The sequence below is a fragment of the Kryptolebias marmoratus genome, linkage group LG7, assembly GCF_001649575.2.
Source record: "Kryptolebias marmoratus isolate JLee-2015 linkage group LG7, ASM164957v2, whole genome shotgun sequence".
NCBI classification, from domain to species: Eukaryota; Metazoa; Chordata; class Actinopteri; order Cyprinodontiformes; family Rivulidae; genus Kryptolebias; species Kryptolebias marmoratus.
In genome coordinates, this window is record NC_051436.1 from 24,989,498 (window position 1) to 25,013,784 (window position 24,287).

General features: G+C 35.4%; 1 protein-coding gene across 1 annotated transcript in view; it reads left to right on the forward strand.

Annotated features, from left to right (window-relative positions):
• The window catches only part of tnfsf10l (TNF superfamily member 10, like), a 74,753-nt gene that overhangs the window by 11,107 nt on the left and 39,359 nt on the right, over positions 1 to 24,287 (forward strand). The gene's annotated exons all lie outside the window — the stretch shown is intronic.

The following is a 24,287-nucleotide window of genomic DNA, read 5'->3' on the forward strand; positions in this document are numbered from 1 at the left end:
AATTGTTCATAATCTTTCTGGAAAACCCTACTTTAAAAGATCTGAACAATCCCTAAATTGCAGCCAGTGGCACAGGAAACATTTAACAGGTAAAAGAAAAAATTATTTCAGTTATAGAGCAAATAGCAACCGATCCTGGAAGCCATTAGCACACATCTGTAAAAAAAATTTTTTAAATGAAGATGAAGAGAGGACAATGTCTCCAACATGATAAAGATCTAAAACAAACCTCAGAATTCACAATAGAGTACCTCAAGAGGCATTTGCTCAAGGTTTTGGCTGGGGCTTCACAGTTTCTTGTCTTAACATGATCAACAATCAGGGGAAGGAGCTCAAGAGAGCAGCACATGCAAGACAGCTTAAGAATCTCACAGACCCCAAAGCTTTTTTCCTGAAAGATTGGAGAAAAAAAATCCCCATTGCAAGAACTGAAGGAGTCTGCTACAAAAAGTGTTTATATAAGCTGTGAATCTTGCCAAAAAGGGAGTAACAAAGCCCACATTTCCCAAACTTTGTATTTAGGCTCTAAATGCTCTTCAGGGTTCTTAGAAACTGTGAAGTCACATTTGTTTTTGTTTTTTTTTATTCTGAGATTTGATTCATTTTTTGTTCATGGTCACAAAAAAAAAACAGCAAACAATCCCATGCCATTGTTAAATGCTAATAAAATGGATGAACAATAATATAATATATAACAAATAAAGACAGGAAGAAAGAATATGCATTGACCTCTTATAGTGAAATGTCCCACCTGTCATCTTGGACAATACTGGTCCAAATGGTTCCCACTGAGAGGTAACAAGTTATTCCTATATTTACTCAACCATACTGTATACGGTGTGGTGGAAAAAAGGCTGGTTTTCATTGTTTGAAAGTCTATAATTGAAACAACTAAATAAGACCTTTAAAGGAATCAGCAAAATAAAGTTGAGAAAGCGATTGTTTTATTTTAAAGTGCTCTAAGACATGCTGTAAAACATCATTACCAACCTCTTTTGTATCACGGACCTGGTTTATATAAGACAACTTGGACACATGGACCAGTGAAGAAAAAGTGAAGCAAAATAGTCTATAAAAATATCCACTATGGAAAAAGTATTTTTAAATATATACTTTTCTCATCAAAAAAACATAAGATGTAAACACAGATGAAAATATACATTTTTAAAAATATAAAGAGCAATGTGGACAAGGCCCTAAATTCAGTTCAAAACTTAGCAATTAAATGTAGCTTTTTAAACTAAATTTACATTTTTAAGCAAAAAAAGCTACTAGAGTTGCTAAATATTAAGATCAATTTTTTATTTAAAGTTATATGATTTTATGGCCTGAAAACAGCTAAAATAAATGTCTTTTTCTGGCTGCCTACTGATACTGCTAGGCAATGGTTAATTTTTAACTGAATTGAAAGTTCATAACCGGTTTAACCTGATCTATTCTGAGAAATGAGCAGCCATCTATTCTGGCACAAGAGGCACATCTTGTTACTGTCACTCAGTATCTGTCTACTACAGCAGTTTTTCATCATGCATCTTCTTATTCTATTTCTGATGTTTGTGATTTCTTATTCTCTTACTGTTTCTGATGCATTTACTTTGAACTCAGATAAAAGAATGGCCCATCTACCTGTCACATCTTATTTATAGCAATAACCAACCAGTGAATAGTTTTCTGTGTTTACATCTACAGTAATCTCTTAAATCTTTCCACTCACTCCGTCTAGTGTCCATGACAGTTGTTTCCTTAAACTTTAATGTTGGCAGTACTTTTGTCTTATTTTCATTTCTAATTGACGGAAGAGAATGTTTTTTGCAGTTTCAGTTTTTAAAGAAAGCCAAATGTAGTCTATTGCAAGGTTTTTAAGGGGTAAAAAAAGACAAAAAAAATTCCTCTCATGCATTTAGAAACTCTGGAAGGAAGCAACTTTTTGGCTTTACGTTTCATAAACTTTAGGAGGTTCTAAGGCTTTTGGACGTGAGAATATAAGTCATCCGTAAATCAATGAGTCACCTCTCCGCACACATTTGGCTTTGTCTGCAGCTGTTGAATTGAAAACCATAAAAATAGCTTGGGAAAAAGGGAGACTGGGCCTTGACTTTTAACTAATGTTGTCATTTTTGATTGCTTTGTTTGTCTGTTAAAACTTTGAGGCAACCAGGCTGACAGAAAAGACATTGGCACACACATTATATTACAGCATTGTAGCACTGACATGTTCGAGCCTGAGGAAATTAGATTTTGGATATTATGTTGAGTGTATGCTGGATAAGAAGTGGTGACATAAAATTAGATTAATTAAAACATCATTAGTTCTTTCTATGGTTGAATGTTAAGTGATTGTAATCCAGCATGTGGATTTTAGGCTAATTTGAATTTATTTCCACATGAAAATCAAATATAGTAACACTTTCCAGAGACAGAACAGAAACATACTGTACTAGTTAAGACAAAAACACAGAGGTCTTGTTTCCATAAATGAATACATGGCCGTCTTGGTCTTTTGTAGAGACGATAAAAATCTAACTTGAATATTATAAAAACATGCTTTCAATTTTGCTTTGAGCTTTCTCAAAACACTATGAAGTGGGTGCAACAAAGAAACACGTAGACTTTTACCATTTTCACAAAAGTGAAAAGGCCAGCTTTCAGACTTTCTACTTGTGTTTTCTCAAGGGTTTCAGGAAGAAAGAAAGTGCTAATGCATGAAATTTCTCCAGGGAACAGTTTAGAAAAAATCTTTTGGTCTTAAATGAGAAAACTGGACAAAAGGTTTATGGGCAAGATAGTAATTGCAGCTTTTTTCCAGAATCTGAATCATTTGGCGCAGCTAACCTTTTTCAGCTTTTTGGCTCTTTTTTTAGTACTATTTATGAGAAGCTGTTTAAGAACTGCTAGAGCCAGCTTTTTTTGGTGAAATCAACCAAATGATCATGACAAATGTACTTTAAAGAAGACTAAAATAATATTTATATTGACTTATTGGTCTTTTCAATTTGATGAAAATGAACCTGAAACTTCTGTCCCCTGAACTCTTAGCTTGAAACCTATCATTTGGAGGAAGGTTTTAGTTGTCTATAAAAACTGGAAAAACTTTACCATCCTGCTTATGATTCTCAGAAAAATGAAGGAAACATAATTTAAACAAAATCCATTAGTTTGTTAAATTGGTTGTTTGGTCTTCAAGAATTGGCAAACATGCAAGCTAGCAGATCTCAGAATCTGACACCTCATGAAATGTTTACGATATTTCTCAACAGACTGTTTAGAAACAAAATGATTGCTTCAAATGGATGGCAGAGTTACAGCACATCAACAAATAACAGCTGCAGAAAAAGGCCTCAAGCAGTGTCACATCGGTGTGGCATTGCTGTGGTATTCATGAACAAGAACAGTTTTTATTAAATATATGGTTCAGTACGAGGGATGACTGAAATGAGAAACATGTTTAAATTTAATTTTTAACAAAGATTTTGTTTTTTCTAAAGAGAACTTGTGAGTTCAATCATTTGGGGAATTTCCTGTCTTTTTGAAATGCTGTGCTAACTGCTCACATGCTGCGCCTTCTCAGTTGCCAACTTTAAGAGTTTTGTCGTGTTTTGATTTATCGTAGTGCAGGAGAACTTGTCAAATCACGGCATTGTTGTGTAAAGTTAATTATACCTGTTTCTTTATCACTATTGTGGTTTCAAAGCTAGTTTGAGCATTTATGTGTTTCATTTCAAAAGTCTTGAGACCTGTGATGAATCATAGTAATAATGAAAGTAAATAACTTTTTGAGGTTGCAAGTAAGCAAATCTTAGTTCACATGATGTGTATTAACCTTGTATGTTTCTGTTAATGTCACGAAGTACATTTCATTACAATTAGAACAAATCACTTTGTGAAAAACCTAACTTAAAAAAAAGTAGAAAAAATATTTGTACTTCACCTGGCACCTGGTCATAATTTAAGGCTTTAGACCAGTCTACACGACTCCGGATATTTTTATACTCCGATATTTCCTGCTGTGTTTGCAACGCCTGTCAAAAAACAACGCAAGCGTTTGGAACCCCCCCCCCCCCAAAAAAAAGAAAAAAAAAAAAAGAAATTAATATTGAAACAATGTGGACTGAAATAGGAACCTGATGATGTAGCTGCCTATATTCCACATGCCCACTGACACGATCAATTACGGAGCACTGAGAGTACACTGTTAATAATACTGAAAAATGTAAAGCTAAACATGCTCTCTCTTTGTATTTTGATTTCATTAATGTGGACATTCTTGCCACTGACTGCTGCAACATGTGTACTTAATTGTTTTTGTTATGAATGAAGAAAAAGTTAAATGTGTAAATTTATTAATATACTGTCAAAGAAACCACTGTAACATCTGTTTTTTACATCTACCAATGTATGATGTTGTTAGTATTCACATTTATACTTAACTATCACAAAAAAGGCAAAAGAGCATCACATTTCTCAGTTAAAAATACTGTGTCTTAGCAAACATTGTAATGTCTGGTGTATTTCGATATAGACAGCAAGGTTAATGCTTGAAAATGTAATTTGTCTGAAGTGTCATTTTTTTCAGTTGGCATAAGGAAGATTGTACATCACCACTGGAAAAAAATTATGACAACAAAACACCAAATTGTGCTGTGTATTATGAAGTGTTATATGAAAATACATTTCCTATAACAAACATACAAAAAAAAAAATCAAGATTTGAAATTTTCTTTTTTGTCAGACAAATTTATGATTAAGTAAGCAATACTTGAAAAAACAATTTTCAATGCAATGTCCTCATACGAGGACATTGCATTGAAAAAATGCACACCAAACAAAAGCTTGGGTCTCAGGAGATTAAAACATTTGCTTTATAGACAAAAGTAGCACAAATAGAAGTGGAATCATGGTCACTGTTCTGATAAAAGTGATAGAGGATAAAAATAACGGTTTAGACAGAGCAGCTGTTTAGTAGTCTGTCGGAGGAAACTGTTAGAAACCTCATGATTCTGGTTTTAATAATCTTGTATCTTTTGCCTGTTGGCACAAGTAAAAACTGTTTACTGAGAAGGTAAGAAGGATACTGTAGTGATGTCTTTTGCTTTCTGAAAGATTCTACTCTAAAAAAAGTTTTGTACTGAGGGTAAGAAGATCCTAGAAGCACCCTAGACAGAGGATTCCCCAGAATCCAAAGTGTTTTTATTGTGGCTGATAATAACATCTCATTATGGAAGAAAAGTAGCTGACCACGCAGCTGATAACAGTCACATATAAACACAGAAGACTTATGCCAGTTCTTTTTTACCCCAGTAGTTGTCAGTTGATTTTCACTGTTTGAAAACTATTTTGTCTCTCTTAATTCGGAACTGTTTTCTGCAAATTTTCAAGATTAGGCAAAAAGAAACTGCATGGTTTTATTCTCTTTAGTCTTATTTATTCCAAAAATAGGTGTGAACTTTGTCTTGAAGAAAAAAAATCCTATTCAAAACTCACACTTTTCTAGTTTTTCCATTTTTGTAGCACCCATTCAGATAATTCAGATCAGCTACAATTTGTGCCATTATTGGAAAAAAACAAAACATGCATCTTTTAAGTCACTTGCTCCAAACGTCTACACAAAAGCATTCACATAATACCATAATCACCAAGCTGGACTTGCTCATCCAAGGACATCTAAAGGAGCCCACAGCACACACACAGGCTCTCTTAGTGGCAGATTCACTTTATATATCTTGACCAGCATCTACTTTTACCTGGTCTTATTGATTTTAGGATTTTTCTTCACTTTAATTTCACCCAAAAACTGGAAAATGTAATGTTGGTTTTAGTATCTTGAGGCCAAAAACTTACTGGTTAATTTGGTAAAGCTTCAACCTGTGTTTCCAATCAGAACAAATATGCACCTGGAATACAAATGATCCCCAGCTGCTCTCTTGATGTAGACTGAAAGTCACATTACAACCATTTTTGGCATTTTTAAAGCCTGGTTGTTGATCATTTGAGGCTGGTGTAGAAGTTCAAATGTCAAGGCTGATTATGTCAATGAGAAAGTGCCAAATCACAGTTTTTTAATTCATAGATCAAAGTCATGTATCATCTGGTGTTGATATCCCAAAATCCAGGAACAAACAAAAAACAGATTCACTTTCAGCTGCTTCCATTTATAGAACAATAAACTATCAAATTACTTCTTTAAATATACTTACATATGTTTGTTATTTATTGATTAACACCATTAATTGTAATTAATAACAGAGGGAGTACTGTTTGATCTATTTTAAAGCCAGGATACAAAGATAACTAGAAGTAAAACTCTCATGCAGTGTTAGCTAAGGTTAAATTCTGCTTTCAGCAGTAAAAGCAAGGGTAATGTTTGTGTATAAACCACAATGCACAGAGAAGAATTTAGTTATATTTGCTTGTAACACAAATTCCATCTTGGTAAAAGGAGCCAAATGTTTGTCTTCTCTGTGTCAGCTGCTCTGCTTTGTTGTATTTCACCAAACGCTGTGGTGAAACAAGCCACCTGACACTGAAACAAGACAGAGTCATGTTGTCATTTCTCTGTCAATTTAAAGGCCTAACAGGCCTCATAACATCACTCTTGACAGAGGCAATGTGGTGGTCTTTCTCCAGTTGTTTGTGATGCAGAGAACTTCTTTTTCTCTAACTGCTTTTGATAGTGGACAATTAGCTGTGTGTGATTAAAGGGAACTCCCCTAAACCTTTCTCCTTTTAAAAAAGTCAAAATTGTCTGTTTCAAAGTGTTTGCGGTAAACACAGACCGTCATGGGTTGTCTAACAAGGGAGACCTATCTTGTTTTTTAAGGTAACACTATTTTTAAGCTAACATTTACAAAAAGCTACAAGAGTTAGCATTTGTACTAGGAAATAGCAAGCTCGCTAAAACCTAGCCAATTAACTATTTAATAGAGCTTGTCAGGCTCTCAGCGTTACTTTGCAAATAGCTGAATGACAGAAAACATTCTGTGCATTGAGTTTACTTCAGAATTATAAGCAAATTTAGCTGATGATTTTGTTTTTGTTGAGGTCCTCCACCTGTGTGTATAAATGTTTAAAAACTAATATTATTGTTTAAAGCCATAATACCTGTCAAAATATGCATATGTTTTTAAATATGCATCATTCACTACTAAAAGTCTACTGCATAATTTAGAATAAATGAGCAAAATCAGCAGAGTCATCTTTTGTTGCCAACAATTACAGGCCATTCATTTACATTTGAACACTATTTCACTTTGGACAGTCTTGGCATGTAATGGCTATTGAGATGGTAAAAAAATTCCCGGATGTAAACAGAGTCAGAAGAAGAACAGTATTAGAGATGCCAGGTCAAAAGTGAAAAGGTAAAGTTCTGCGACTAAATGCTGTGAGGATGAGAGTTCACAGCAGTACAGTAATTTTAGGGGAGGAAATCAAGTGGTGGAGACCATTAAAGCAAACGTTGAAGTTAAGAGTGTATCCAAATGAGCTTTGCTGAGTTAATCCAAACTGAGAGAATTTCTGTAACTGGACTGAATTTAGTTGGAAACAAAGGCAAGAAATATTTGCTCTTTTCCAATGCAGTTTTCTGAAAACTCTGATGAGTTTGAATTATGATAACCCCCCAAAAAAGTATTTAATGATGTAGAAATTGTGTTACAAGCATAAAAATTAAATTCAAAAACATAGAAAAAATTTGTATTTTTTACAGCTATTATGGCTTTAAAAATGGCTTGCTAGCTCATTGTTATATTAAAACAAACTATAAATGTTAATTATTATACTAAATAGAATTATATGGTTATATCATTGAAGTTATAATTATTATTGTACCAAAAAGAGATATTTAAGTCATAGTGATAACATTATTTGCATATTTTTGTTTTTAAATTAAAACATTTAGATCATGTTTATTTTTTGTTTTAAAGTTTTGATTTAATACCATGATAAGGGTGAACCTATAAAATTTTGGCCCAAGGTTACAATACTGTCAGAATCTCATACCGACCCATGACTCGTCACTGATGGTTTCACTGCAATAAAGTAGAGTTCCTGCAGCTTGGCAATAAAAAAATCTGACTTAGTTTAAACATTTAAACATTTATCACAAGAACTGTAAAAAGTGTTCATGTGGTCAGAAAGTAAACCCTTGTATCTGCTTTGAAATCTAACCAATCTGGATAATATATGACACAACACTTAATAGTAATTTTCTGGAGGATTCATTATTGTTTCTCATCAAACAGAGCCATGTGTAGGATGTAACAAATGATCAGAAACTAAATAATGTTAGCTTTATACTTGTACTGGATATTATAATTAATAAACAGACTGATTCAAAGATCTGTGGTTGTCCCTGATTTCAGTATTGATTGACAACATTTTGGTGTTTGTTTGTTCTGTGTAGGCTAAAAAGCTCTGACGTGATATGACTGGTGCAGTCTCTACAGATTTACCAGACTTTCAGGACATCAAGTTTGTATCTTTTGAATCAAGTTACCCAACTTTTGAAATAAAGCCTGGCATATTGAGAGGAAGATTAATTGAGGTGTTTACTATTTTTATGTTTGTGACAAATATAAATAAATGTGCATCCTAATCATTGTATTGGTAAATAAATAGACATTGGTTACTATAACTGGTGCTTCATCAAATATAAACTTTGTAGATGTAACTGTGTGCTGTACTTTTCCATTGTGAGTTTTTGTTGTCTTACAGACGTCTCTTATTCGAATATTTTAGGAAGTAGTTGTCATCATCATTAAGGAAAACTTTATTCTCTTTTAGTTTTGCTCTCTGACAGTCTTGACTATTTTTTTCCTTAACTTTCTTAGTCAACAGAACTTTATCTCCTGAACACTACATTTATCTCACTTTGGTGAGGTCTGATCACATCAAACCAAAGTTTCCTCAAGCTTTTCTTTTTTTTCTGTGTGAGCACAGGGAACAAACTGGAACCTATTCTTTTCTTTTCTCTGCTCTGCCATTTTTTTCTTCATTCTAGTCCCAGCCCCCACTCAACATTCCCTGAATGATGTCAGAAAACAGAGATTTACTTCCTTAAAGCAAAGTTAACTCAAGTTAGATAACCAAGCTTGCAGGGTAATGAATTTACTGTTACCATAAACTCTGAGGCACCCATGCTGTCTCTATCTTTATCATGACAAATCTTAACAGCTTTTACCTAAACATTAACGTTCTTGTTTTATGGAAGAAGGAAATTACAAAGAAATAAAGAAACAGCAGCACAGATCCACCCTACCTTTGTATGTCTTTAAACTGTGTATTAACTGGAAGAAATCCAAACGAGGAAAATTTACAAAGAAAGGTCAAAGTTCTTCCTGCACAGCCTGGGAGTGGTATTCTGTCATCCTGCTGTGGGGTTGTGTACATTGTCAGGAATATTGGCTTGTGCATAAATTTGTGTCTGGCTTGGCAGGTAAAATATTTACCGAATAGAGCAGTGGCGTTCTCAAAAGCACATATTTGTTAGTTGACATACTACATTCCTTCTGACAAAGAAAAGCTAAGCAGTTCTCATACACTTAGAGTGAACACACAAATGACACAAAAAGACACAAAGGAAGTGAGTAACTCATCTAATTTTATGAATTCCTCTAGGCAGAACAAGGCTATCTTGAAGGCTTAGATGGATTTTGAGAGCAGAGAGCATGTGCACACCATATTAAGTGTCTTAATGTGTATTTTGTAAAAGAATCCGTACCTGAACCACAAACCCCCTACAGAATCTATATTGTTTGCTATGATTTAAAACTTTAAGAGACCCTTGAGTTAGTAGTATTAAGTGCAATTTATCACTAGCACTGCAAAGTTTTAAAAAGATTCACCAACAAGAGCTTTAAGTCCTACTAAAGCTGCAACAGCAGCAATAAAACACAATTTGAACATTAGGATAGTGGGGTCTTCATGCTGCAATAACTGCTTGGCACATAAGACCATTATAGTCATGCAATATTTATCTGCATGCATTTGTTTCATAATGAGTCTTTTGATGAGCATCTTTAATATCACAAAGTCAGATTCGTGTTCGGTGATTATGCATGAAAAACTTTCCTCATGATTAGAAAATTACAGATAAAGCTGCAATCAGAGAAACTTTTTATTTTTTGAAGTAGTAATTCTGATCTGCTGAAGTGTGGTTCTATGGAAAGGTTTTGAACAAATAATATATTACCTGTTGTAGACAGCATTTTGGATGCCTTCACTTTGGAGATTAATTATGACCCAACTGATGAACTAATGACTAGACTGCACTCAGCCAAGTCCAAAGTGGATTACTGTCATCTTAAAACAATTTCAATCACAAAAACTACATATCTGTTCATGCAAACATAATTTAATGAACCTTAATACAGCTGTCATTTTCTCATTTTATGATTATTTATATAGAATTCATGTGTTGTCTTTAAACACAAATAGCAGCAGCTAGCTGGAGCTTTTCTGGTGCAACCTGTGGCACTGATGTTTGATGGAATAACTGTAATGTGAAACTGGCAGTGATTTAAAGGTTTATAAAATAGAGTTTGCCTGAAATGCTATAAAATGTTTGAGTTTGGAGTTTTTTTTTTTTTTTTTTTTAAAGATGGCAACAGCCTATTTTGGTGTTGGATGCATACCAATAGCTTGTCAAGTTGATCAAAATTAAACCCTGTTTCTCCAAACTGAGGTCATTTCAAGAGCTACCTACAACAAGTAACATCTTAACTGTTCATAAACTTAACACAGATTGCCACTTCAAAATATCTAACCTAGCACTTTAATCTGAAAAAAAAGGAAAAATACAAGGGGAGTAAATTTTGAAAATTGTCAAATCAAGGTTGGTGGGAATCATACAATTACAGTTAAATACAGTAACAATGATTCCTGGGAATGCAGTTTTTATCTATTCAATTTAGTTTATATAAAGCACACCAATTCATGACAAAAGTCATGTCAGTATCTCTATGTCTCCCTGTACAGTATATGTCAGGATTTTGAACTGTTTTACTTTCAGTTTATGTTGTGAGAAAACAGCAGGGTAATTACCTTGACATATCTTACTTACTATAGCACTTTTAAAGATCTGCTGCTGTTATAATAGGATCACTACAAAGACAAAACAACCAAACAAGACCAACATCAAAAGAAAATCAAAACAACTCAGTCATTTTGAGAGGAGGAAAAAGAAAGTGCTTTTATTCACATTTAGGTTAGATTTGGGGCTTCCAGTGTTTTCTGATTGGAGTATAAATTTCTAAATCAAAGCTGTAGTCTCAGCTCATATTTAAAAAGAAGTGCAAAGTTATGAGTCACTAATAATTAGGAATGTGAAACAGGTTATTACACATTTTCATTTAATATCCTTATTTAAAATGTTTCTTTTGCCCCTAAGTTCCAATTTTGTTGGTTAAACAAACTTGTTAGCATGTGTATTTGGTTGCATGAACAGCGATGTCCCGGTCATCAAGTGCTTGTATTTTAGGTTAAGTTTTCGAACTCTCCTCTGGAAGCCCCTATGTGCTGTGTGTGCTGGGCTTTAGCAGGCCTCATGGGTTAAGGGGGGTCTGTCCGTTCACTACAGACAAAATCTTTGGACAATCAAAGTCTCCTTAGCAGAAATTCCCCAGTTTGATTCCTCCTTAGCATGACGGATTGCTGAGAAAGCTGTTGGTCATTAAACATATAACAAAGATGAATCAGCTGCTTTTGCAGAATAAATCAATGTCAGCACCATCCTGGAAATCTGCCAAAGAAACAGAAGCCCCGAAGGGATGACAGAGTATGAAAAACAAACTTGTATGTGCAAAAATAAATACCAAAATAAGTAATATACAGGCATCTGTAGTAAAAAAACACAAAATTACTTATTCTCACCCATCCACATACATACACGCACAAACACAAAACGTAAATATCTGTGGCTTAGATGTTCATACACTCATATTACTCTTCTTAGTTGCAGGAAAATATAATAATGTGCATGTTTAACACTCCTGAAACCCTCAAAAGAGAGAGAGACAAAGAGAGGTAGAGAAGCCCTTGTAACTTCAAGTCGACTTGACCCGAAGTCCACGGGAGGGTTAAATCATTGTTGCTTGCTTTTGCAAAGTAAAGTGAGCACAAATGTGTTAATGTAGATGCCAAAATATTCTTAGCAATCACCTTGCTGTTGATTACTGTAAGTGCAAAGGTCATGAGCAGCACTTTCTTTAAAGTTTCCTTACTGCCAACAACTTACATCATAATAAAAGGTCTGCAACACTGAGATGTCCTCCATTCACAGTCTGTGGGTGTAGTTACAACATTTATAGGTGTAATTTCAGTTTTTGTTATTTACTGTATACTTGTTACCAGATTGAGCTGCTGTTTTATTTGCAGTAATGTATTAATGTTTTGATTTTTTATGAAAAGGAGTAGAAGCATTTAGTTTCTATAGGCAGCCTCTTTAAAAACTAGCATAAAAATTGAGTGTAGTGATTGTAATGTGGTTAAATCCTGAATCATATTGTGATTAGAGGCTGAACTGTATTGTGATTACAGGCTGAATTTGTGTGCAAGGTTTCTCCCAGAAAAGAGGCTAAGCCCGGTGATAGGTGGCCGTTCGCCGGCCGACTGTGATTTAGTAAAAAAAAGATTAAAGTTGACAGGAAAGTTGAAAATATGGCTATTTATTACGTGATATTGTAAGATATTTTTGCCAAATACTTAAACATATATATACAGTTATACAGTTTTACAAAAAGGCACTTTTAAAATACTTTTTAAAACAAAAATACAATTAAAATAACTAAAAATTGTTTGCACCTAATTTGAATCTTAATTTAGGTCACATTTACAAATAAATTAAATGAACATAAATGAAAAAGTGCAAACAAAGCACCAACACATGTCTCACGTCAAGGTCAATGAATAACAACAGAGAACTCTGAAAAACAGAGAGATGCTGTACTGTACTGTGCTTTTTGTGGCACAGGCTGCATGTTGGATCACTACATGGAACAACAAAACAAAGCATCTCTAATGCTGAATTTAATAGCATCATTTTACTGTTAAACATGGATTATATTTTCACTAAGCACAAAAAATGCTTACCATATTCGGTCTTGTAAAGCCACCCTCTATATTTCAGCTCGCTCAATCAATGTTTATTGCTGTGGCTCCAGCGACCTGCTAACTCCAGGTAGCTGAAGCTGGCTTGACCTCAGGGCTCATTAGAGTCCCACAGGGCTTCACGAACAGCGCACGGACCTGAGCGCACATGGAGACTTTTATACTTGGCGCTTATGTCGGTGCAGTTTTCTCCGAAAAGACAGGGGGAAGTACGCTACGTAACCAGTGGAAATACGGTAAAAAGAGAGCAGATGGTTGTCACGTCAAATATGTCTGCACGTATTCAGGAGTAAGAGCTGTTGTGTTTCTGGCTGTGATACAGAGAGGATGTTTAAACCTAAAGCATTCAGTTTGACTTTCATTGATTTATTTGCTTTATTGATTTATTTTCTTCCATCTGTGGTCTATAAACACTCCTTTTTATCGGCTGCAGCAGTAATCTCCTTCCATGAGCCATTTGATTATCTTTGTGATCTCTCATAGAGGGATCATATAAATGCTGATACAGGTGAACCAGCTCTGCTGGAGCACAGAAATCGTCAATTTTGACTGAAGCGCAGCGAGAAACCCTTTGTGTGCCATATCACTTTTTGCTATTCATGTATCTTTAGTGAATCAAATCATTGGTTGGGTATCAAGATATAAATCATATCAGCCACAAACCATGCACAACCCTAATTCAGACACTAGCTCAATATCAGAACCAATAAGTGTCATAATAGATGGAATATTCAAAGACTATGATTTTGAATAGAAAAGCATCATCAGTTAATTAATTTTCTTAGCAAACAAGTCTAACATTGTACAAAATTCATGAAAAAAAAGTTTTTGCTGATAAAGCACTGTACAGTAAGGTTGGGCGATTGGACAAATTTATCGACCATCAACACCATTGGATGGTCATTTTTTTAAGAGCGATATTTGCGATTTTTGCTGACAACCCCCTCGACTCCACCCTCCCTCGTGTGCCACCAAGTGCAGCACCAATTTATTCACTCAAACTTATAACAGAAAGAAAGAGTAGCTTAAGTTCAGAAAACACATTTATTTGAACAATAACCACAGTGGTGGGAAGGGAAACAGAGACTGGCTTTTTTAAAAACCAGTATAACTGTACCTACAGTTCCAGTGTTTTTGTCTTACAAACTCTGCTTAGTGTGAAACGACAAATATAAAATTAAACAAAAACTAAACAATAAAAATTAACTCCTCCAGCAGTAAATGTGCGCTTCCAAAAAAAAAAAAAAAAAAATACATACAAAATAAATAAATGACTGAATATTTCCCCCAAAAAATTATACTTCTCCTACTGGGTGACTGGAGCTTAAATTGAGTGGATAAGAAAAGCATGGATAGGGCCTTGCAAAATTGAAGAAAACGCCATCTGATACAGCGTAATAAATGTCAGAAGCAAAAATTATGGCGTTTATTTTGTTCATTAAACGGCGCTTTTTTACGCAGTCATGTGCACCGACTGGCGACACGGGTAAAAAGCAGCGTTCAATGACTGAAATAAAACGTTGTAATTTTCGGCATTCAGAAAGTTGTCATACAACAGCGTGAAAAGCAACATTTTGAATGGATTTCCGACGCATTTTACTGTGTTCTTAGCCAAAACACAGCGTTTTTTGCGTGACTTTTTAGCCAGACACATGGTTAAAGTGGTGATATATGGCTCACATGGCTTGCCCTATCAGCAGGGTGTGCAGGTTGTTAACATTACCAGCGGTGCCAAAGAAGTGTTCTGAAGGTGTGCTTGTGGCTGGTATGCACACATATTTTCATGCCATTTGAGATGACAAAAAAAGTCCAGACGTCACCTGCGCGAATCGCCCATTGTCATTTGTTGGACTGACGAATATCGGTAGAAAAAATTTTACATATCGCCCAACCCTACTGGACAGCATGGAAAAGCAATAAACTCCATCTTGATATCATAAATTAGCATCAGAAATGGTTATCTATATTGGTCATGTACAAAATAAATCAGTGTGGTCTCAGAACTGATCCCTGAGGAACACCTATGGTTATGCTTAGGTAGGTAGGAAAATGAACTGGAACCTGTCAGCTCTTTAAAGCCCTCAGAACCACTTAGTTACTATAAAGATGTTTGGCTATGATCTAACCTGATAAAGCCATATGATCAGTCCTCATACTGGCCTTTTTAATGTTTGAGATAGTCTTGGGTAACTCTTTTATAACCAAAAATGTTTATATTTTTAAAAACCATCCATACTCTGTTATGAGCTCTTGTAGACTGCATAGTTTGTTTGTTTGTTTTTTTAATTAATAGTTTTTCAGAAGACTGTGTAAGAATCAGGAAGAGAGGAGAGGTTAGAGAGAAAACTGCAAGTAAGCAGATTATTTTCAAAGAATTAATTATCACGGTAACTGAATCTGTGAGTTACTTTTGAGTCACTGGCTCAGGGTTTAAATTACTCTTCTTTCCGGACTGAAAACTCTGGAGTTTCCATCATCTCAGTGTTAATAGATCTTTTACTAAACCAGCTTTCTAAATAATCTCTCAGAATCAAATACCTGTGTTACTTTTATTAAAAATAAAGGAAAGTGTGCCCAGATCCTTTAGGCTACAATCACACTGCAGAACAGAACTGCAGTCTTTTTCTTTTTTTTTTTTACATTTTAGATTTGCCTGAGAATCTACTCCAACATATGATACCAACAATGGTGTCAGATTGTATTGATACAGAATAAAGGGATAAATACTTGAGTGTGTCTCTACTTTCAGTACATCACTCCCGTTCAGTTCTGCACCAGAGTTTAGATGGAAAGCAGCAAGATCAAATGTAAATGACAGATAATAATACTGCACAACAACTTCAGAATTGATACATGCTAGTAGCATCCATATTTACTTCAGTAAACACAGCATACTGTGTGTAATGTCTCACACAGGGTCAATTCAGTACCATAGACCGTTCACACTGGATGGCAGTCACATTTAAATTATGATGTAAATGACCACTTAGGGCTGGACAATGATTCAATATCAGTATCAGTGGCTTGCACTTATATAGCGCTTTATCTAGTCCAAGGACCCCAAAGCACTTTACACTACAAACATCCACCCATTCATCCACACACTGATGATGGTAAGCTACATTGTAGCCACAGCTGCCCTGGGGCGGGCTGACATCACACCGGCGCCACCGAGGCCTCTGACCACCACCAGTAGGCAAGGCGGGTGAAGTGTCTTGCCCAAGGACACAACCGCTGAGACAGCTGTAGCGGGGGCTCAAACCAGCAACCCTCCGATCACAGGACAAACCCCTACCTCCTGAGCCGCCGTGAGCAATAACGTACACTACAGACACGTAGCCTGAACCCAAAAGCAGTAGGTTGTGCTCAACGATAGTAGACTATACTAGACTAAGCTCCACCGCGGTAAGTTTTAGCAACAAAATGAGTGCCCATGACAGTAATACAAACGTGACTGAGCAAGCTTTCACAAGTGAAGAGAAAGCAGATGACATAGTTAATAAAAGGGGGAAGACTAATTCGATGGTGTGGAAGTGGTTCGGCTATCTAAGATCTGATAAACTTCAGGTTTCAGAGTGCTGCAAAATGTGCCGGAGAGTCATGCCAACTAGCAGCGGGAACACATCAAATCTTTTCCACCATCTGAAGAATTTTTACTTGATAGAATATGCTGAGAGTCAGAAGAGGAAACACCATAAAAGTTTAGGCCAACCTGTCCCTGAAGCATCACCCCCAGCCCCAGATGTGTGTAAAGAGAAGCCCATGCAGCAAACACAGATCACTGTATTCATGCCTTATGAAAATAACTCTAAACACACCTTTATTTAAATCAATAAAAATAACAATAAGCCTATGTTATAGTTTAAATTTAAAGCTAATTTAATTCTAAAGCTAATTTTGACAAAGTTGATAGTTTTATGTTTATTTGACTGTGATTTCAAATTTATTTGTAGGCTAAATACAAATAAAAGGTGAACATTAATTGATTTGTACAGTTTGTATTTCTAAAATGTTATACTGGAGGAGTTTCATAGCCTTACCAAAATATTTTTTAGTTTTACAAGCATCTGTTGTGGGCATTCATGGCAGTTTTTCTGAGGCTTTTATATTGTTTATATTGCTATCAGAATTATATTGTATTAACTGAAATTAAGAAATATATCATAATACAAGTTTTGGCCATATCGTCCAGCACTATGACCACGTAAAAACAATCTGTTATGAGCAAAAAAATAGTAATTGAGCATTAAGACCCACAGTGTGAACGTAGCCTTGCTTCCTATTTGATTAAAAAAACTCACATTCACAATCCACATATTTAGTAAAAATGTACTAATGGAACACTTCTTAAAATAATTCAGCAATTTTGAAGTTTATTATGGATTTTATTTCACACTTGTATTTTTTTTCCACATCTGTTTGTGTGAAGTGATTTATGAGCAGAGCTGCAGCCAGCGAGGTCTTGGTTGTTTTTTTCACCTTGTTCTCTGTCTTATCTGTTTCATCACAAAGCCAAGAAAGCATCTTCAGATACAGCAAACACTTTATTTTTCTACTTTTAGTTTTCTAGTTTAACCGCCAAACACCAACACACACACATGATTCTTCCTAAAATCAACTCTTTTGGATTTGTATTACGTGGCTGCTTCTCCTCTTCCTAATCCTCTCAAATGAGAGTTCTGAACTGCCAAGGAACACCCAGAACCCCCCTACACACACACACACACACATATGCACAGAGAGAGAGAGAGAAAGAGAAACAAAATTGTTGCTAGCTTTTCAAGTGGCCCACTGAGATACTCTTTTCAGGGTTTAGTGTCCTGTAAGAGCCAAACACAACCACACAAGGCTACACTGTTACACGTACACACTTAGTGCATGCCACACACAAAATACATATGTACACACACACAAAGGGGAGGGAACAGTGCAGCATTGTCTGCAACTTCCTGAGAGAGCAGACATCAGGATTGCAGGAGCTCAGTCATCCAGGCCGGCATGGATGGCTAGGAGAGACTAAACAAAGAAAGCTGGGTCTATCTATCTATCTATCTATCTATCTATCTATCTATCTATCTATCTATCTATCTATCTATCTATCTATCTATCTATCTATCTATCTATCTATCTATCTATCTATCTATCTATCTATCTATCTATCTATCTATCTATCTATCTATCTATCTATCTATCTGTCTATCTATCTATCTATCTATCTATCTGTCTGTCTGTCTGTCATATTACTAAACAGCATAACTGAGTTGAGTTCTGTCTCATGCACAACAAGTGTGTTTTGCACCTGTCAGCTGTTTGGTTTTGAACATGGAAGGTTTACTGATGGTTCAGGACTCAACTTTACATAAACTGCAATCTTTTAAAATACAAGATTTGAGATTATACAATTTTAAAAGGCTATGGTGAGCTTTTAATCTTTAATCTTATTGATTTGTACATGTTCATACTTTGGAATAAGACATATTCTCAAGATGCTACTTAGAGCAGCAAGTTTTACAATTTCAGAAATTGGCAAAGAGGATTTAAGATTGTCAGATGGAGTGCTGTCAGAGGAGCACTCAGCTGAAGTGGGAGGTTTTTAACTAGAACTGTGAAGCAGATGCATGCTCTCAGGGCATGACAGTAAAGAGGCTCGATCCCCATCTCTGGAGGTTTGCATGTTTGCACTAGCCTACTGAAAATCTCACGTTTCCTCCTTATTTCCCAACAGCTATACACAAACAAATAAGTGTTGTAGTCACGACAAAAGACAATAGAGTCCCCCAAAAGAACGAAAGACATGTCAAGAAAAATCCACAGAATGTTTTCTTCAATGATTTTTAACATGCATCTATATATATATATATGTATGTGTGTGTGTGTGTGTGTGTGTGTGCGCGCGCGCTAGAAGCAGTGTCTATTTTTTAAAACAGTTTTGCTGTGCATAATGATTCATAAAATGTCCTTTTAAAATTTTTTGCCACTTCAGAAAATGTAAAACTTCAGTGTATTGGATTTAAAGAAATGCATTTAAAATGTATTTAAATAAGCCATTCTACTTTTCCCTCTATTTTACAACTGTCTTTTAAATATTACATGTACCTGAAGCTGAAGTATGTTCATATAGGGCCAGTGTAAAAGACTAATTCTGTTGATTCAAAAAGCTTGTTTTAAGTTAACAAAAACACAATTTCTACACAATTCTGTCCACAAATGAAAACAAAGTATAAATGAAAACATAGTATAAACTGGCATTTTTCCTCTATTGGTGACCTAGCTTACACCTTATGAAAACTATAAGCAGTCCAAATGCTTTTAAAATTCAGATCATCAAGACCAGTGGTGTCCAGTCCAACTCCTAGAGGGTCACTATTCTGCATGTTGTGGGTGTTTTTCTGATTTGAATGACTGAGTGATTGACAGGCTTCTGCAGAACTTGAAGACCTGTGGAAGAGCTGGGAAACAATGCAAACATGGAGGATAGTGGCCCTCCAGTCGTCCAGGGCATGGCAAATTAAAAAACCAAAAAGCTATTTTGCTTGTATGGACCATACTTTGTGTGTTACAAACCACACTGGACTTTGATCATTTGCTGAATGGTTTACTAACTGAAAAAAATTGTAACGTGTGTAGAAAAAAAACACCCTACAAATATTTTTTGTAGCTTGTTTCAGGCATTTGTTTTAACTGAGCCAAGAATTTTTTAACTTTGTATCTTAATATGTTATAAATGTAGACATTCTTGTCACCTACTGGTGGAGCATGGGTATTTCCGTGTGTTTTTGTAGAATCCATTGAATAGAAACTTTATTATAAACAAAAAACAAAAAAAAACAAAAAACAAAACAGCATGCAGAATAGTGTAGATAGGGCCTGGGAACAATTGGTGCCCAAATCTGAAATTGAAAAACACTAGACTAGTCCATCTTTATCAAACCAACTACAGGGAATGTTCATACATTACATTTACTTTATAGCAACAAACGTTTACTTTAACGTTTACAATGACAGAAAATCACAAATATGAATGGGTCAATATCACAGAAGTGCTCAGTTACAATAAGTTAACAGAGCAGCTGACTGTGGCTTACAGAATTTGGTAACAAAAAAAAGAAGAAACATGCTGTATCAGACATGAAAGACAAAATATCTTGACACTGTACATGGAGTGCTGGTGAATTTAAACTGAATACAAAAGTAACTCATGCTAAAGTAAATTTTGTTCTAATTTATCAGATCTGTTTCTTTCATTTCTTCTCAAATGACCTTAAAATATTATGAGATGATGTTGGTTTGTGTTGGTTGGACAGTTCTCACCACTATTGACAAGACAAATCTACACAGCTATAGAATAAGGTCAGGACAGGGAACCAGAAATATTTCATACTCAGGTTCCTCATATGGTTTAAATGCAGAGAAAAGAAATCTAATGTTTTTCTGCATCACAGGATTTAGCCTCTGGTCTTGTTATAACACACTAATGGAACCAACAGTTAACTTCAAATCTTGTTTTTAGCTCTGGGCAGTGATAGTAATGAACTTTATCTCCTCAATACCATGTACAAGACTGTTTCCCATAATAGATCAGACACTCCCTACCAACACTGTCAAGACTTAATGGACATCCAGATTTGAAGGCACATACACATGTCCATGCTGTGTAAAAGAAACCTCATTTTTCCTATGTTCAAAGACACTCCTTAAAAACAATTAATCCTTCAACCAAATCCACCAAAACAGGGAGTGTGTTTTGGCAGAACCTCTAGAAAGAAACAATGCCTACTTTCACAGAGAAAGCTTACATCCAGTCATGCATGTGGGAACCTCCCCATCACTTTGTCAGTGGTAGCTGCCATCACACTCCTTCTAACAATAGACAAATTGTCTCTGCCTAGATTCCACTGTCAGCACTTTTTCACCAGATCATCTTGGATGACCCATTGTTTTTTTTTCTGTCAATGTAACACTAAAGGGCAATGTAGATCATATTGAGAAGTGAATCAAAGAGAAAGTGATGTAAGAAACAAGTCAAAACTTTTTAAACTGCACCCTGAAAAGTATAGTTCTTTACCTTATACAAAATAAGCACACCAAAATTCTATTTTTCCAAACTTTATTTCTCCAAGTTTCTTCAAAACTTGTTCAGAATCAAATAAAATGTAAGACATTGCATGTTCAGAACTTTTCCACAGAACAACACTTCAAAAGATTTGAGCTATTGATTTCTTTTCCCATAAAGAATGAGTTGAGAAGTGGCTGTGCTGTTCTCAGTTAGTAATAGCCACTGTAAAAAACTAAAGATCTATGCAGTATTTTTTAAATAGTCTAAATATTGCATTATAAAACCCCCAAAATTATATTATGGCTTTTGGTGTACCACCCCAAGATTAATAGTGGCTCCTATCTGGTCACCCCTTCAAAAATCTTCTGGAGGTGTCCCTGATGTGATCTTCCTGATACAGTACCTCATGTAGCTTCCAATCATCACACTTCCACCTCTGCGCTTCACTGTTGAGTCGGCATCCATTTACTGTAATTGCACTGGCCAATTTTTTGTCAAAACACTCGGAACCCTGACCAAGCTGAGCAAATATTACTTAGTCCCATCTGACTAAAGAATGTGGTCCAATATTTTTCAAGGTGTCAGTCAAACTTCTTCACCAAAGTATGTCCCCCCTTTGTGTGCCAAAGAGCAAGCAAAGAAATTTTCCCTCTCATCACCATTCATGGGGATTGATTAGATGCAGTTTTCACATCTTCTGAATTGTAACAGAAACTGATAAAGAACACAGACTTTTATTACTTTCGGTACATTCTTACATTTCAATGCAGAGCTTTAACATATAAAAAGGTACATTTTAGATAATTCCTTTAGGTAAACATTTTAAATAGTTTCTTGCTTTAAATATTGAAGCAATGCTAAACTTGATCAAATATTGGCACAAAAATGTAGCTACACAAGAAAGCTCTAAGAGTGAAGTTTATTCTAGTCTACACATTTTCACTGTTTGCCTCAGTGAAGTCTTGGTCTTAAGTGTGAACTTATTGCTCTCCAAAGAATAAAAAATATTTGGAGCCCAATTACTACCTTGAATAACTATAAATCCAAAGCTTTACCTCCTTCACAGAAGATATTCTATTTTCCTTTCCATTAGAAAGCAAACTGTTTCCCTTTTTTGCCTTAGTGTTCTGTGTGTTGAGTGTGAACTTCTCAGATATTTTTTTTAGTTTGCCACCAGAAAAAGAAAGTTGGAATGTTTAAATAAACCTTCTTCCCAACTTGGTTCAGTTTTGACCCTATTTGATCTAACATTTCCTAAAGCTAACACAGAGCTGGAATTGGAAAGTGCAACAAATTTAAAACTGACATGTGTATCTACTTAAACTCATTAGGATTTGTCCCTGAAAAGAAATGTGAATCCATTATGGACACGAGTCATTTTGTCATGAGCTGGCAGCACGTAGATATGTTCCCCCTTCTTTTAAAGTACCCGTGTTTCATACAACAGGGCGTGTAAATACGCCCTGCTGTATCCCAGTTGGTTAGACCTGACTTACACAGAAACACATTCATGGAAAACACCAGTATCAGTGCTTGGAGCTAGCATATCAACTCAAGCGTCAACATGAACAGTTATAAAAAAAAGGCTGAAAAGAAGAGTAATTGTCAAAGATGTCAAGGCAGAGAACAAGAAAACTGATGGAACAGGGAGGAAAAAACAGACAGAAAGAAACCAAAAGGGAAGGATTTTATCAGAAAAGAGAGGTCAAGCAGAGAGAAATTAATAAAAATAAAAAGAGGGATGGAAGAAAAGCAACACTGTAATCTCTTTCTGTTTATCAGCACTTGTTAAAGTCATTAACAGGACTTTCAGACCGTGAAAACCTCCCTGAAGAATACACACTCACACACACAATACTCCACAACAAGAAACGTCTGCAAATTCCTTTTTCTCATACATCCCCTATTTAACTCTCGCTGCCTGAAATTACAGCACACAATAACCTTTCTTATTTCACAAAGGATATCACTTCTAAATAAAACCAAAAATGACAATTAGAACTTTAAAATTACCCCTTTTTTCCCCAGCAGATATTTAGGGTCCAAGCACTCAAAGGCAGCCACGTTTCCATGCATACAGCAAAGAATAGAACCCTATTGAAACTGTTCCATTTTTTATTATTTTTGTTTTTTTATAAATACTAAAATATTTATAATATTTAAATATAAATACTGCAGCCCAAACCGCAAGGCGTTATGAAATTATATTTACATGGTGGTAACTAGGGCCTGCGTATGTAAACCACAAAAAAATTCATATATGTAAAACTATAGTGAGCTCTGCAATTGAGGATTTGCATTTTGTCCTGCAATTTCTAAACCATAAGTAAAAATAATATATAGTTTTGTACCTATGTGTTCCCTGCACTGTACTGACTCAGATAGTCTAGGCCATGCCCATTTCTGCCTGAAAACTTTTTTATATGTTGTAAAATTCACTTTTGACTTTTTTTCAAAGGTTTAAAGCTTAGTTAGAGTAATCCACTTTCAATCCTAACAGTTTCTTTGCAATACATTAATTTTACAGGCATATGGTGAAAGACCTGCACAGTGTAATTGTACGTGGTAAAAAAAATTGCATTTTTAAAAAATGTTTTCTTTCAATAATTTATTACCCACTTTTACAACTTCAAAATGCATCTGAAACAGCAGTTGCATTTACAGCCAACTTCTCTGTGTGCCCCTCATCATTTTTCCTCTGGCTGTAGAGGACTTGGGCTTTAACCTCAGTTGTACCATGATATCCAACAAATGAGTTCACAACTCATTACAAAACTTCCCTGCCTGTTTTCTCTGCCTCAGTATTGGCTGGCAAAAATGCCTCACCAGATGCCTCTGGTTATGCTTTCAGCTTCACAATGTCTGCCATTACAACTGCAATGCTTTTTATGAAGGTCTGTTAAGCGTTGATCATGTGAACATGTGGGCAGAGTGATCAGTGGCCTAGTGGTAGAGTGTCTGTCCTGAAACTGGGAGGTTGTGGGTTCAATCCCCGCTCCCTCAGGGGATGGGTCTAATGCGGAGAACAAATTTCATACTCAGGTGTATGACAATCAGTGGTACTTCAACTTTATTGTGAGCATTGTGGCAATTAGGTTTAAATGAATTTGTGTGGTGTCAGAAAAGGGGA